This window comes from Topomyia yanbarensis, chromosome 2 (genome assembly GCF_030247195.1).
Source record: "Topomyia yanbarensis strain Yona2022 chromosome 2, ASM3024719v1, whole genome shotgun sequence".
NCBI lineage: Eukaryota > Metazoa > Arthropoda > Insecta > Diptera > Culicidae > Topomyia > Topomyia yanbarensis.
The window spans coordinates 352,911,676-352,926,753 of NC_080671.1; the positions used below are offsets into that span (position 1 = coordinate 352,911,676).

The window sequence follows — 15,078 nt, forward strand, 5'->3', positions numbered from 1 at the left end:
GGCGAAAGGTATATCTCTACTCGGCCAGCGGGCCTTACATAATCTACTTTCGGAAAAAATAAGAAGTGTTTGAATTTATTGCATATTTCTCAAGTTCTAACGGAGCGATATTCGGCCGTGGCAGAAATATCGATAATCCGCCCTGATAAGCCACGGGGTGTGATAAATAGATTGAACCAGGCAAATGATATTGCTGGCTACGGGCCCTTTACGAAGAAGTATAGAGTATATGTACCAGAAAATTGAGTTGAAATCAGTGGGGTCGTCTCCAATTTGAGTTTGAATTTGAATTGCGAGGATCTGCTGACACATGGAGTTGACTGTTTTAAAACCCCTATGCTCCAGTCAGTCAAGATACTGGAGGGCAAATGTTTGTATTCAGCATCAGTCGCAGCTGATGGAACGAGGACATATCGTCGCTGTTGTGCTATCTTGTGCCAAGCGACATTTTGCACATTTCGAGAAAAACACTTCAAAGAAGACAATTAATGCTTCTATCTATTCTGTATTAAAATATTACGAAGATCGGTTGTGTATGTTGCGAGTTTTTACTATAAATGTAAACAAAAGTCGCACTCACACGTGTCATAAGCGTGTATTGATGACAAAATTTGTATGGCGTGTCATAATCGTGCATGGAAAATTTTACATAGAAAAAAAATCATCAATTTTTAACTTTTATTCATATCTTTGGCTTCATTTGGTCTATAAACAACTGGTGAGATGCATTTTGAAGGAAATGAGTCAGGGAATCTAGAAAAAATAGTCATTTTTGGTTATAGTGTTGCCAAATATGCTATATTTCCAGTTGAAAACTTAGACTGTATTTTTCTCACAATTTACGTATTTTTCTTTTGAAAATGATTATGCCATTGTGTTTCACAGATAGTTTAACTCATAAAAACACCTTATACATCAAGATAACTTGAACCAATCCCCAGACACAGTCATTTGAAGAAAAAAATTAAAAATTTCTCAGCACGTTTCTCGCTATATCTCAGTAACCAAGCAGAACGTCAAAATTCTGAAAACGCCACTTTGTAGAGATTTTTTTGACAAGTAATGTAGCTAATCTAACTCAGTTTACCCCAAAATGGCGTTTGTCATAAGATAGCACAACAGCGACGATATATCAACGCAGACTCCTATCGGGTGACCCTCACCGGGTTTGCTCTACCCAACTGCCTCCTTTACAACAAGGTTAGTCTACTTGCTCGCCTGTTTCTTCCACGGGTCATGAACTGTAATAACTACAAAGAACTGGAGGACACAGCCAGGGATGCGAACGGTACCGATAAACTACATATTTTCCGGTATATTTACATTTGCACAAGCCGGACAGCCCGCTACAGCGACGCATCACTGCTGCTACCGCCAGAACGGTAGCCAGACCGAGTACACTTTTCCGTACATAAAACACATTTTTGGTTTTACTGCTGTACTCCGACTGCTCGGTGAGAGTGTGACGCAGTAAAGTTTAGCCTCTCGCTTTGTACACTCTTCTCTGTCAAAATAAAAAGAGAGAGGACTGCACACGAAAGCGTTGTTGCCGGTCGCGGGGTAAATGAACCGCATTCATTGTCGTTGTTTGTGGTTAAAAATATTAAATAGAATAAAAATATTAAAAAGATTATTATAAGGAAAGAGAAACTGTATCGCTCGCATTTGGTGGCTGTACTAGGTATTCTTTATCATGTTACTGCTTTGCACACATGCTGCCATACAGCGCTGAGCGTCCTGCAGTAGCGAACGGCAGCAGCGTCGAAGACGAAAGGATAATGTAGGCAAAATATTACAGACGTAGAAAAGGTAGGCATTTTGCATCCTTGAACACAGCCTTCCATTGTAGCAATGAGGTTCATTGTGGGAAATACAGTGGGAGTCATGTGCAGGATTCCTGTGGGAGATTGTTGAAAAGTGTCTCTACTATGTGGGAAACCACATGATGTTCTGACATGTCCACGTACAAACAGCGCGAGAAAAAAATTAAGTGTTCCGTTCAGGGACGTTCTAAGTGATCTTCTGCAGAAATGCTAAAAATAGCTATTCCATCGGTTTCTACGAATATCTATACTAACATGTCTACTGACGAAAGCGACTGTGATGAACCCCAGGAGCGAAAATCTTCGGCTGTGCTTAGAAGTAATTGAAAAAGGACGAATATTTCTTCTCATAAGCATCGTTGTAAAGGCCAGAAGCTGTCTCTTCAAGCTCCTGATCTCAGAAACCTGAGCCAAGAAAAGAAGTTCTCAGCACTTTTTTCGGCATCAAAAGCCCCAAGTGTTTCCATGTCTCAGTCAGAGAAAGAATCTAGCGCTGGATTAATAAAATTCTCCGACATTGTCAATCTTATTTTTATGGCTTATAATCCTTCTGACCCTCTTAAAAACATCTTGATAAGCTTTCTCGCCGCAGTAAAAACATTCTTGATCCAGTTTACTACAAAATAGCCCCTGCTTTCAGCGATTGTATTCTTCGATTGCTAATACATCGAACGAGATCACGAATCTACAGTGGAATTGTATAAACATTATCCCGAAAATCGATTCTTTTAAAAACTTAAATTTGAAATGAGAGGCATTTATACGCTTGGATCGAGAAGACTCTTACGGAGAAATATTTTGGGAATCAAAAAGTGCCATTCTTTCAATCGAATCGACCTTCTCTTGCATTGCTTCCTCCTTCATCTTCTTAGAGCCTCAATTGGCCACCTACGGCTTTGCGATGTTGCGGAACTCCTTCCCACGCCGAGGCTAGTTCTAGGTGGTTTATACTTCCACGGTACGGCATGTGAAATGACCCGGATTCCGGCTCACCCAGCGCCTCGAACCCTCTGCTCGACAACGCTGCAGTTAGATTGCTGGCTTGATTCTCAACACCGCGATTCAAGGTCAGACTCAATGCGTACTAGGCGCGAACTCTCGCGGACGGCCTCCCAACCCATGGTGGGACAACGAGGTCTCAGACATATGGGTGGAGAAGGCCGTCGCGTAGCTATCGACAGTACGCGACGTTAGACACGCGAATGACGAGTTTGATGAAAGTCAAGAAACGGAGTAACTGGCGCCGGTTCGTTGACGGACTAATGAGAGAAACATCGATGAGCACTATTTGGGGCACGACCCGCCGAATGCAAAACCGAAACAATAGGTACTAACGAGGAAGAGGAATATTCTCACCGTTGGACATTCGATTTCGCCAGGAAGGTTTGTCCGGATTCCATAACGGAACAGAAGATCTATCACGTTACGATAGCGCGAACGAAGCACCGTTTTCGATGGTGGAGTTCTCCCTTGCTATCGATAAAGCCCTAGGGCCAGACAGAACCCAATCCAACTTATTGAACAATCTGCCAGACTCTGCCAAGAGACGCTTTTTGATTTGAATAAGTTTTTTATGGTAATATTGTCCCTAATGACTGGCGACAAGTGAAAGTCATCGCCATCCAAAAACCAGGAAAACCAGCCTTCGAACACAACTCTTATCGACCGATTGCAATGCTGTCATGCATCCGGAAGTTTAATGAGAAAATGATCCTATTCCGCCTAGACAATTGGGTCGAAGCAAATGGTTTACTGTCAGATATCCCAATTTGGCTTCCGCAAAGGCAAAGAGACAAACAATTGTCTTGTGTTACTCTCAAGAAAATTGCAGGTAGATAGGATTCGACTCAATTCCAGAATGTTTCCTTATATATATAATCCTAACTCCAAAATGTGCGCAATTAATTTTTATTATTCGTGCACTGACTGCATCGTTTAAAAAAAATTAGTTTTTATTTTTTTAAGCCTTTTTATTAACCCTAATTACACGTGTCAATGTTTGAGCATAAGCGCAGTTCAAACTGACTGTTTTTTCTTTTCTTTTTTTTTTAATAATATAACTCAGTTTTAGTGAGGGTTGTCGTAGCGTCATTATCAGGAAGGTGTTCTGGGGTTTGTGAAAAATTGCTACGATGGGGTACGGAGTGGTTACAATTAATCTAAGAAACCTACGTCATTTATGGATGTAGCCTATTTGAACTCCTGGTAACCGGACGCTCAGAGATTCCTAAAATCTTGAATGTCGTTCGTACTGTAACAAAGCTTCGAATCTCTTTATCGATGGAAGGACCCCCAATCTTCTTTTTATTCTTCATGCAATTGTCACACCACCCACCCGTCGTTTAGAGCAGCATCTGCCATCTTTGTTCAACGCATTGTCTCCAATGGTAGGGCGATAATTGAGGCACCCGATTCAAGTTTTCGTTAAATTGCCTTCGTTATATTTGGCCTTACCAAGCTGTAACGCGGGTGGCGGCGTGAAAACTGTCGAATAGGCGTTGAGAACAGCTTCAAGCAACGTCTGATGTATATGATATCCAAGGCTGACTTGGATAGTTCCATCGAGCCTAGTTTGTATACCTTACATAACTAGACTCACTGTTCTCCATTAACCCACAAAAAGAAATATCGTCTTTTTATACTAAAAAGTATGAAATTTTATATGACAGAGACAACATTTTGTGTTAAGTGTCCTAATCGAAGATGTTATTTGAAAAAAGTTCTCACAACTTTGAAACAACATTTCAAATCTTACCACTAGTAGCGCTACCACAGAATGAATATGTTATCCGGATTACAAGTGAAACCGATTTTATTTAAAAGAACATAAGTTTTTTGCCTAAATGAACTAAGAAATACCGGGGAAATTCAGAATTACTTGGGAAGGGTTTCAGAAATTGTAAAATATCTTTTACCAACTGTAAATAATAACAAACTTTTTTCCGACTCTGTGGCCGATGCTTAGCGTCGTTTTGCTCTCTGTATGCGAAGTCTGTTTCAAGGAAATTTCAAATCAAAACAACATCGAACAAAACAGTCAATAGCAAGTCGACAGCCGTTTCCACTAATTAACGACCCACCATCTTCTCCATCGCGTTCCGAACCCTCAACCCAGTAAAGCCGGTGCCGATGATTTGTTTACTTTTCAGCTTCCCCCGTGCGATGCTGGTGAAATCATCCGAAATGCAACTTCCGCGTAATTCTCAATTCAATCTCCCACTCGTATCCCCCGGAGGTGCCATTTGTTGCCGGAATTTATAAGCCACCGCGGTCGCATGTATCTCGTTATCATCAGGCTTGTGGGCAGCTAATCTGCCTGCCTACCAACGTGCGTCACGGCCTATCCATTACTCCAGAGCACAGCAGCCAGCGTGGCTTGATGCGAATATCAAACCGTGGCCGCGGGTGGTGGACGGTTGTAGTTCTACACACCACACTGAGCTATCGGTGTCAGATTGAGCGATCGAAATGAAATCGTTTTCCTGAAGAGGCAGAAGCTGCCCTTTGATTGGTGTGTTGATTTGTTTGCTCCGGTCCCATGATGTTGATCGGGTGGTTCGAGAATAGATAAAGCTATCGATTTCGAACCATCCTATGATTTTTTTTCGATTCATGCAGGAAAAGTTTGAATCCCATCCGGTCGAGAACGGAGAAGAAAAATCCATGGGTTAGATTGTTTATATGGTTACGAACTAGTTTTTCCTTATGACCACCACACTCTGCTCGGAAAACATTCACTGACCTGAATCAACTCTCCGCCGCAAAGGCTTATCAGCTCGCATATCCTTGCCCAGATTGGTACTACGCAGCACTATTGCTGGTTAGGAAAATCGAATTGACGAAATAGAATTGCCTACAAGCCTGCATCAGTGGTTTCGCTTGTACTGACGGAGGGCAAGAGCAAGGATCAGCCAACCAGCCAATCGATGTACGAATAAAGTAGGATTGTGTTTCTCCTGAAACAACCGCAAGCGGCCAGAAACTTCCTACAGTCAGTCAGTGGCGTAACGGATCAGTATCACCTTTGAATGAAACTTTCCGAAATGGCTGCGAGATATTTCCATTACGCAAATTCAAAGGCCAAACCACTCAAACCCAGTCAGTTCCAAATCGAACGGCCCCGTCTCCAGGCTGTCTGGTCGACTGGCTGATAATGTTTTGATTTGTTGAAAAATTTAATCATATTTATGATGTGGTGCCACGGCGACTGCACGGCTGTTGTTGGAACGAGTCAAATTCCTATAGCACTCTGAAATGCAATATTTTGGGATTTGTATTGGAGTTAGATCACCCTAGCAGCTATCGGCTGCCAATAGGTTGGCACATATCGGTTCAGTCAACAGTCGGTCGGTGGTGTTGCTACGAGTGGGCTTCGTTTTGTCGAATCAGTGAGGCGCAAATCTATTCAATTATGCGATATGGGTTTGCTTGCTCGCTGAGGGCTTTCCAGCTTGTTTAGCACAGTCGAGGGTCTAAATCAAATTACGTCGCTATGGTTTAGGAACAAATTTCGACTGCAGGAGGGTAAAACGAATTATCCATTTCGGAGTAAATTGATTTATAAATGGTTCTTCTATAAATGGTATTACTGCTATACCAGGCTGTCGATTCACTACTATTGAAAGAAAAATCATAAAATGTGCAAATGAATCCCCATTCATGAAATATAAATCGTTTTTACGTTTCTCGTAAGAGAGAGATTATGCAATCATTTCAAGGCTAGCATTTCAAAGGTCATCCAGTAAAGTTGAGGCTCACGATTTGATCTGCTCTGCTCGACTTAGGTGTGTGGAATCTTTATATGTATAACATACAAAAAGGAGACCTTATTTTCTCTGAGATAACTAGACCGATTTGTGAATCGAAGCTGTGATATTCCCATTAGATGATTTATAACTTATTTCTAATCTTCGGTAGACACCTTTAAAAATGTATATTTTTATAAACGGCTTATATCTAAGCTTGGAAATGTTAAAATTCCATTGAAGAAGTTTCGCTAAACCTTCTGCAACATCTTTCCAGTGGACTATTTCGTCCATATGCAGTGCAGTGTCTAGGGATCCACAACAGAGTGGGTTATGAATAGCATGGAGAAGCACATACAATTTAGAGGCCAAGAGAAGACCTGGACTGTCGATATTATCTGACAGCAAATCAAAAACAAGCACTCTTTGCAGGAAGATACGACAAGTGCCAGAGTCTGCAGACCGAGTATCATACATGTATCGATGTAAGGAGGCAATAAAAAAGGATCATTCCATGGTAGTTTCCTGAGAGCGAATTACACGAAACTTCTTTGTATAGGTTCTAGTCGGTCACTTTGAACGGCACAGAAGGTGCCCTAACTTGCACAGCGTAGTCCAGATCACTTTTGATCAGGGCACAGTAAAGTTATTTTAGTGCGTAAAAATTGTCAAAGTCTGCGGTGTTCCGTTTTAAGAAGGCCAGCATGCCGAAAGCCTTAGCAGTTGTCGCGGTGATGCGGTACGAAAAGCTCAACTTCCTATCGAAGAGCACTCCCAAGTCACGGATCGAGTCGATGTTTTCAATTGTTCTTCCTTACAGGCTGTATTCATAAGGGGAGGGCCGAGTCTCTTATACCAATCAACTCAGTTCGTCGAAATAGGAAAATGTATGTATGTATGTATGTATGCATGTATGTATGTAACAAATACACTTACTTATTTTTCCAGAGATGGATGAGCCGATTTCAACATTCTTATATTTTAATAAAAGGTGTTGCATCGCCATAGGTCACTTCATTTGAATTGGAGTTCAGGTTACGGAGTTACGGGTTGAAGAGTGCGATCACACAGAAAATTCTCATATAAACTGGTACTGCCATGATGGCCAAATGACGCAATATATTAAAATGTATGCAAATTACTTAGATTTCCGGGTCTAAATCACCAAGGACCTATTGAAGTAGCTTTGGCTGCATCATCCGCCTCAAAGTTCCCACCTTTTTCTCAGCGAATTCTTTACCGATTTTATCAACTTGATTTCAAATGAAATATATGATGCTCTCATTACCCGCTATTAAATTTTATTCATATCTGACTTTTGGTTTCGGAGTTATAGCTTGGTTGGGATGGTCACACAGGAATTTCCCATATAAACCTTTACAATCGGAATTCCCTTAAGGTTGAAAATCTATTGAATTGGATATCAAATGACTTCGCTTCGCAGGTCTAGATCACTCATGACCAATTAACAATTCTTTGAAGTTTTTATGCACTTCGACAATTCCGGAAATTCCGGGATTCGGGCATATTCCAGAATTAAAGTCATTCGGGTATATTCCACAATTAAAGTAAAGACTAAACCGATTTTTACAAACCAAGTATCAAATGGAAGGTATAACAAACGGTTCATCAAACCTCTTCCCTCCCGACCACCATAAAATGTTCCAGGAGTCCCGGAAAAATTACCATCTTTTTACATCGTTCGGTTACATATAAAATTCCCATAAAAACCGGAACGACTTTTTTTCAATGTGAAATTTCAGATATCGAATTCATATTTTTGATGCCAAATGTCTTTAAAATACATGAAACGCCGAGTATATACGCAATATCGGAAAAAAAATTCTGCAGAAATCGATTCTTTGTAACTTTGCACTTTTTGTCTTTCTCCTATCTAATTTTGCACTTTTTGTCTTCCTCATATAATGAAAGGTTATGCAATCACTCCAAAAATGAACTTTTCAACCGATACCCGGAGAGACGAGTGTCATATGCCATTCGATTCAGTTCATCGAGATCGCAAAATGTCTATGCGTGTTTTTTTTTCCTTTTTGAATTTGGTGGGAAAGGCTTTACGCTGACCTAGTACACGTTCAGTGGTTGAAGCATACTACAGACCTCGTCCATCGTGTAGCAAAGTGAGGGCTTCTGAACAGGAAAGATAACTCTGAACCCTATTCCAGCAACCATCACCAAGGAGTCCGGAATTTGCCTGATCCTTTCGATTCCATTCAAAATTACTACTTCAGGAGAGGCTGTGCTCATGCACTTCGCTTGATTCCAGTTCTAGCTTCATAACCGCCATATCAGTCCTGCATGGCATTATATTTTACATGCGCTCCTCTTTGCATTCACCAGTTGGATCCCGAGGTTAATCCAGCGTTTCCGATGGGAGGGTATCTCCCGGTTCACTAGTGCCCCACGATCCTATTCTAGTGGTTTGTCGCGTTCGGTGCTACTCGGCGTAGTGCCCGGTGGTGGAGCTAGCCTACCTCGGCGGAGGGTTCCCCGACGAAAGAATGCCTCCCGAAACCGTTGACGAACGCGTTCTTCTTACTTCGATGCAGTCCGGCTTGGGCTCTAAGCTGATCCGACGGAGAAATTTTTCGAAGTCGAAAGTTCTCTAGAAACCGTTGCCTTGATGCTGGTCGAAGAGGTTAGTTCTGCGACTCTGGGGGGAGGATGATTTCCGATTCTCAGGTGCCCCGACTACCTATCGTCGACGATGCGTGCACGCAGTCTAGCCACCGGCGGTCATCGTCGATGCACTTTTTCTAACCTACTCCGGTCGCTCCCGGTGGTCTATTTTATCACTCTCTGCAGATTGACTTGTCGAGTGCCAAGATCGGTCCGACGATGCTGGTTGGAGTGTAACTTCCGGTTCATCCATACCGCCCGAAGCCGTGTACTGCTACGTTTCTGGTTGTCACTCCTCTCGCACGCTAACATGAACTGAATGACTGTTCTGTTCACAGCATCCCATTTTTCTTTGTCTGTGCAATACTGTTCATGTTAATGTCGTCACCGACAATGGTTCTCATTCCGTTTTGCTCGTACTCGAATCGCGGGCATTCGAGGACCACGTGAGCACGCGATGATGAACGGCGGTCTCGCGTGGCTACACCTATTCAGATACTTTTTCAAACAGCCATGACCAGACAAAAACGGCTTCATGTGAAAGTTCACTTCGCCATGCGCTCTGTTCACTCACACTGACAGACATGGAATTAGTCAATGGGTCCATCTACCGTTTACAGCGTTATCTCACTGGTGTTGCGGTGTCAGCTCGGGCTCGTTTACAGACTTCTCTCGTGCCTCGATCCCTACAACACTCGTTATCTTCATCGAGTAGAAGCTTTATAGGAATCGTTCTAGCTATGACGTAGGCTGCCTCTGACTAGGTAGTTCGATACGCGCTAGATACCCGCATGACCATCAGTCTGAACGGGCTGTTCATCCGAGATGTGTTCCTCTTTGTCTGCACGGCCGTCACCCAAGCAGGTCCTGCGTATCTGAGCACCGATATGGAAACACTCGCCAGTAGTCGCTTTTTACTACTGCTGATCGCTGAATTGTTGGGAATGATCCGAGATAGTGCCAATATCACTTTTACGGCCCTCCAGCATTCGTAGTCGTTGTGGCTATTAAAGCTTAGCCGGTCATCTATCATCACTCCCAGGAACGCCGTGGAACGCCCGCTGTTACGACTCCTTTTTCCGGCGTCAGTTTCGTAGATCAGCTGCTGGTTCTGGAAGTAGCTCCTCAAAATCCTACAAAGCTACTCGGGAACTCTCAGTCTGTGCAGCAAATCGGCGATTGCAGTCCAACTAAAACTGTTAAAAGCGTTTTTTACGTCAAGTGTAACACCGCAACAGCAACGTTTTCTTATTCTCTTTTGCTTCTGTGCAGCATCCATAGTTTCCAGGACCGTTCGTATGGCGTGAAATGGATATCTCCCCATCGTCCAAATCGCCGCTGATTTTGTGTTATCTGCTATCCAGTTTCCATCGTTGGCCGGGATACGGTATGGCTCGGAAATGATAGCAACATCACTCTGCTACAGATTGCCGCAGCAAAGGTTGTTCTGTGTCGCAATCAAGGATGCAAAATGCCTACCTTTTCTGCGGCTGTAATATTCTTGCCTATATTCTCCTTTCTCATATGACGCAGCTGTCGTTCGCTGCTGCAGGACGCCTAACGCTGTACGGCAACCTGTGTACAAAGCAGTAACATGACAAAAAAATACTGCCTCTAATAGAGCCACCAGACGCGAGCGGTACAGCTTCTCTTTCCTTATTTCACACTTTTAACATTTTGAATCTATTTCATATTTCTAATCACAAACAATGACAATGAATGCGGTTTATTTACGCCAACACCGGCATCAACGCTTTCGTGACCGGCCCTCTTCCTTTAAATGCACAGAGAACAGTGTAGAAAGCGAGAGGGCGAACTATACTGCGCCACACTCTCACCGAGTAGTCGGAGTACAGCAGCAAAACAAAAATGTATTTTACTACTGTACGGAAAAGTGTAGTCGGTTTGGCTACCGTTCTGGCAGGACCAACAGTGAAGCGTCGCTGTAACTACTTGGATAGTCTTCGATGGTGGAATCACTCTAAATGCTCCGACCGATAGTTCTCCTACGGAGGAATTTCTCCCGACACCGATATCGGCTTTTTTGAACCATTTAGCTCCCAGCTTTATCGAGATCAACTCGGATGTTAGCCTACTCCGATTGAGAGTTCCCCAGCAATGGAATTTCTCTCGGCACCGGTGTTTGTTTCGTGAGCAAATCAGCTCCCATTTTCGTCACGATTGTGAGGTCCATCCAGCGATTCCGGCTGAAGGGTAGCTTCTGGTTCACTGGCGCCCCAACGACCCACTGCTAGCTATTCGGCGCGGTCTACTCGGTCTAATCCCCGGGGCTGGATCTACCCCACACATGAGCTACCCGGAAGGGTTTTGTGGTCTAGATCGGTCCGTCGATTCCGGTGAAGGCTAACGTCCGGTTCACTAGGACCCCGATGACCCAAACCCGATGCTACGTCGCGTACTACTCAATTGGTCCCCGGCAGATGACCCAGTCTACACCGTCGGAAAGTTCCCCGGCGGCGGGATTTCTTCCGAAACCCGATTAGTGGTTCCACGTTCTAGCCAATTGCGCTACTTTGTTGGTCCCTTCGCCATTTCCACTGCTGCTCGTAGAGTATACTCGTAACCACTCTGTTGACAGCGTCCCAGATATGTTCGTCGTGGAACATCTCTACGACGACATTGTCCACTGTTACACCAAGCATACGCCTTCGGATATCTTCGAACCTAGGGCATTCGAAGACGACGTTTTTCTGTGTCTCTTGTACGTTCACACATTCCGTGCAATGGGGTGACGAAGCATGTCTAAACCGATGCAGTTACTTCTGGAAGCATCCATGCTCGGACAAAAACTGCGTCAAATGGAAGTGCACCTCTCCATGCTTCCTACATACCCCTCAGCTAGCAATGTTGAACGCGTTCTTCACGTCTAACGTTACCACAGGACCATAGCGATTACCCTTTCTCTTTTCCTTCAATGCTTTCTCCGCGCGCGCGATGATTGTGTGGATGGCGTCCACCGTAGATATCCCTTTCCGGAACCCGAACTGCCTCTGCGATAGTCCGTTCTCACTTTTAGCGTAGGTCGTCAGCCTGTTGAGGATGACCCAGGAGCCTACCGAATGTGTCTAGCAGGCACATACGCCACTACGAGGTTGAATCTCCTGGTGGTTTCCCTGGTTTTGGCAGCTTTTGGATCTTCCATCTATCCGGGAAATAGCCATCGTCCAAGCATTTCTGTAAAACTATCCTTAACATGTCCGGAAACGCCAAGATCGCAGGCTTCAGTGCCACGTTGGGGATACCATCCGATCCGGGAGCTTTTTTCTCTTTTAGCCCTTTTGTCACAATAAGAAGCTCTTCGTTGAAACTCAATTGTCACCAGCATTTCCACCATCTGCATCAACGTACGGTGGCCATGCGGTTGGGTAGTGCTTCGGGAAAAACCCTCCACGATAATTTTCAGTTTGTCGGCGCACATTTCGACTGGCGTCATTGGACCCTTGACCCTGGCCATAACGACACGGTAAGCATTGCCCCAGGGGTTGGTGTCTACTTCTCTGCACAGCTCCTTGTAGCAGGTGGACTTGCTTAGCACTGTCTCGCGCTTAAAAGCGGCCCTGGCCACCCGGAATGTTAGCTTACACTCTTCTCTGACTGCCTCAGATCTTGCTCATTGAACGCATCTTCTGGCTTTTAGGCAGGCAGCCCAGAGGATGCTGAGCCATTCGTTTGACCAGTACGCCGGGTGTCGCATATTCTATGCTGATGACGTCAAATTATACATGGTGGTTGAGTGCATCCGGGATTGCTTAGTTTTACAACAGCTCTTGGACAGATTCAATGAGAGGTGTTCTATAACATGGGTAGCCAGGATTGAAGCAATACAAAGGAAATTCGTTCGCTATGCACTGAAACGTCTTCCGTGGCAAGATGCTAACAATCTTCCGCCATACGAAGATCGCTGCAGATTATTAGTTCTGCCAACGCTGGAAAAGAGAAGAAGAATATCTCAGACTACACCCCACACTAGACTGTCCAGAAAAATAACGGATTTTTAAAAACTCAATCGGCCCACCCCTGCATCGATTCCTAGTCCCACCAGCAGTACTTGTACCAATTTGAAGCTACCGGACCAACGTGCCTGAAGTTTGTGTGAGATTTTTCGACAATGTACATGGAGAAAACCCACTAGCTCGCATTTTCGCCGCTAGGTGGTACTGTATGTATCGTATTATCACTGTAAGTGAAAATAAGAAAGATTATTTAATTGCCTACAACTTTGCCGCAGACTACTAGTCAATCCGGCTTTGTTGAAAGAAGTTATTAAACTTTTAACGAAGTAATGTCTGAGTCAGTTTTGCATGGGGCCTAGTAGTGCATGGTTATAGATCAGTACACGAATCACATGAACTACACATTTCTGTGAAATAATTGTTAGAATTAGCTGAATAGTATGTTCAGAAGAATTGTAGCACATGATGCGAATTATGCTTTGGTTAAAAAAAATTAGTTCCACCTATGACCACATAGAGGGCGCCAACACTAACTTTTCATAAAAGAGAGATAGAATATCCTTTAGCTATAATTGGTTAACATTTTTTTAATAAAAATAATTGATAAATGCATTTTTTCTAGCAATAAGTAATAAATAAATTTAAATTATTATGAGCTTCCTGCAAAGCTACGATGGGACCCTTAAAAGGATTCTTTTCCGCTGGGTACTCGCCGTAGCTTCTTGTCAAATTTTGTGTTTTGTCGGTCTCGTATTGTTTTTTTTTTGTTCTCAGCGTTTCCGCGATTCGTTTGTTTTGTTGTGCTGACCTTTTTTTTGTACGCTGAGAACTGATGTGTCCACTACCAGGGGGCTCCGTTTGTGAGCTTTTTGGTGTGGGGGTAAGAGGCGGGCTATTTAAAAAAAATATCTGAAAGTTCAGAAGAATTACTGTAAAATGTCTGTTCTACAACTTTGTAGAAGACACCAAATTTCTATCTCTTTCCGTTGAAAAGTTAGTGCTGGGGCCCTCTATGTTGAACTAAAATGTTCCAACAAAAACGTGACTCGTATCATGTACTACAATTCTTCTGAACATATTATTGAGCTAAACCTAACCATTATTTCACAAAAATGTTTAGTTCGTGGGAATCAAGTACTGATCTATAGCCATGCACTACTAGGCCCCATGCAAAACTGACTCAGACATTACTTCGTTAAAAGTTTAATAACATTCAACAAAGCCGGATTGACTAGTAGTCTTCGACAAAGTTGTAGACAATTAAATCATCTTTCTTATTTTCACTTACAGTGATAATATGATATATACAGTACCACCTAGCGGCGAAAATGCGAGCTAGTGGGTTTTCTCCATGTAAATTGTCGAAAAATCCAATACAAACTTCAGGCACGTTGGTCTTGTAGCTAGACTTGTCCGATTTGCTTCAAACTTGGAGCAAGTACTACTGGTGGGTCTACGAATCGACTCAGGAGTGAGCCGATAGGGATCATTTTTTTCTTGTTACTCTATCCTACTCCCCCATACCGAAAACAAAGATGTATGGCTATTTCTGTTCTTTTTAATTCTAACTCTTACACAGTCAACAATGAAAGGCATTCTGAAAAACACTACAGTTACTCTTGAGTGGTTCACTTGTGCAGAATTAAATTTGTAAATTATGGGGCTCACTTTTTAATAACTCATTCAACAAACTAATTGTTTTGAGTCTTGAAGCAGCAAGAAACTAGGACAACCGTACCGATCGTTTCAATTTGGAAGGAATTTGTTAAATTGTTGAGAGTGACCTGGCTAAAGCATGTTGCTCCTTTGGTCCTAACTTCTTGAGTACAAATCGCATCGCCAATCGAAACAAACCTCTTAACAAAAATAAAATGATAGACCACTCGTAATCTGTTTTCT

At 43.1% G+C, this 15,078-nt stretch overlaps 1 protein-coding gene across 2 annotated transcripts in view; it reads left to right on the plus strand.

Moving 5' to 3' along the window:
* LOC131684253 (furin-like protease 2) overlaps window positions 1-15,078 on the plus strand; it is a 590,883-nt gene that overhangs the window by 574,020 nt on the left and 1,785 nt on the right. The gene's annotated exons all lie outside the window — the stretch shown is intronic.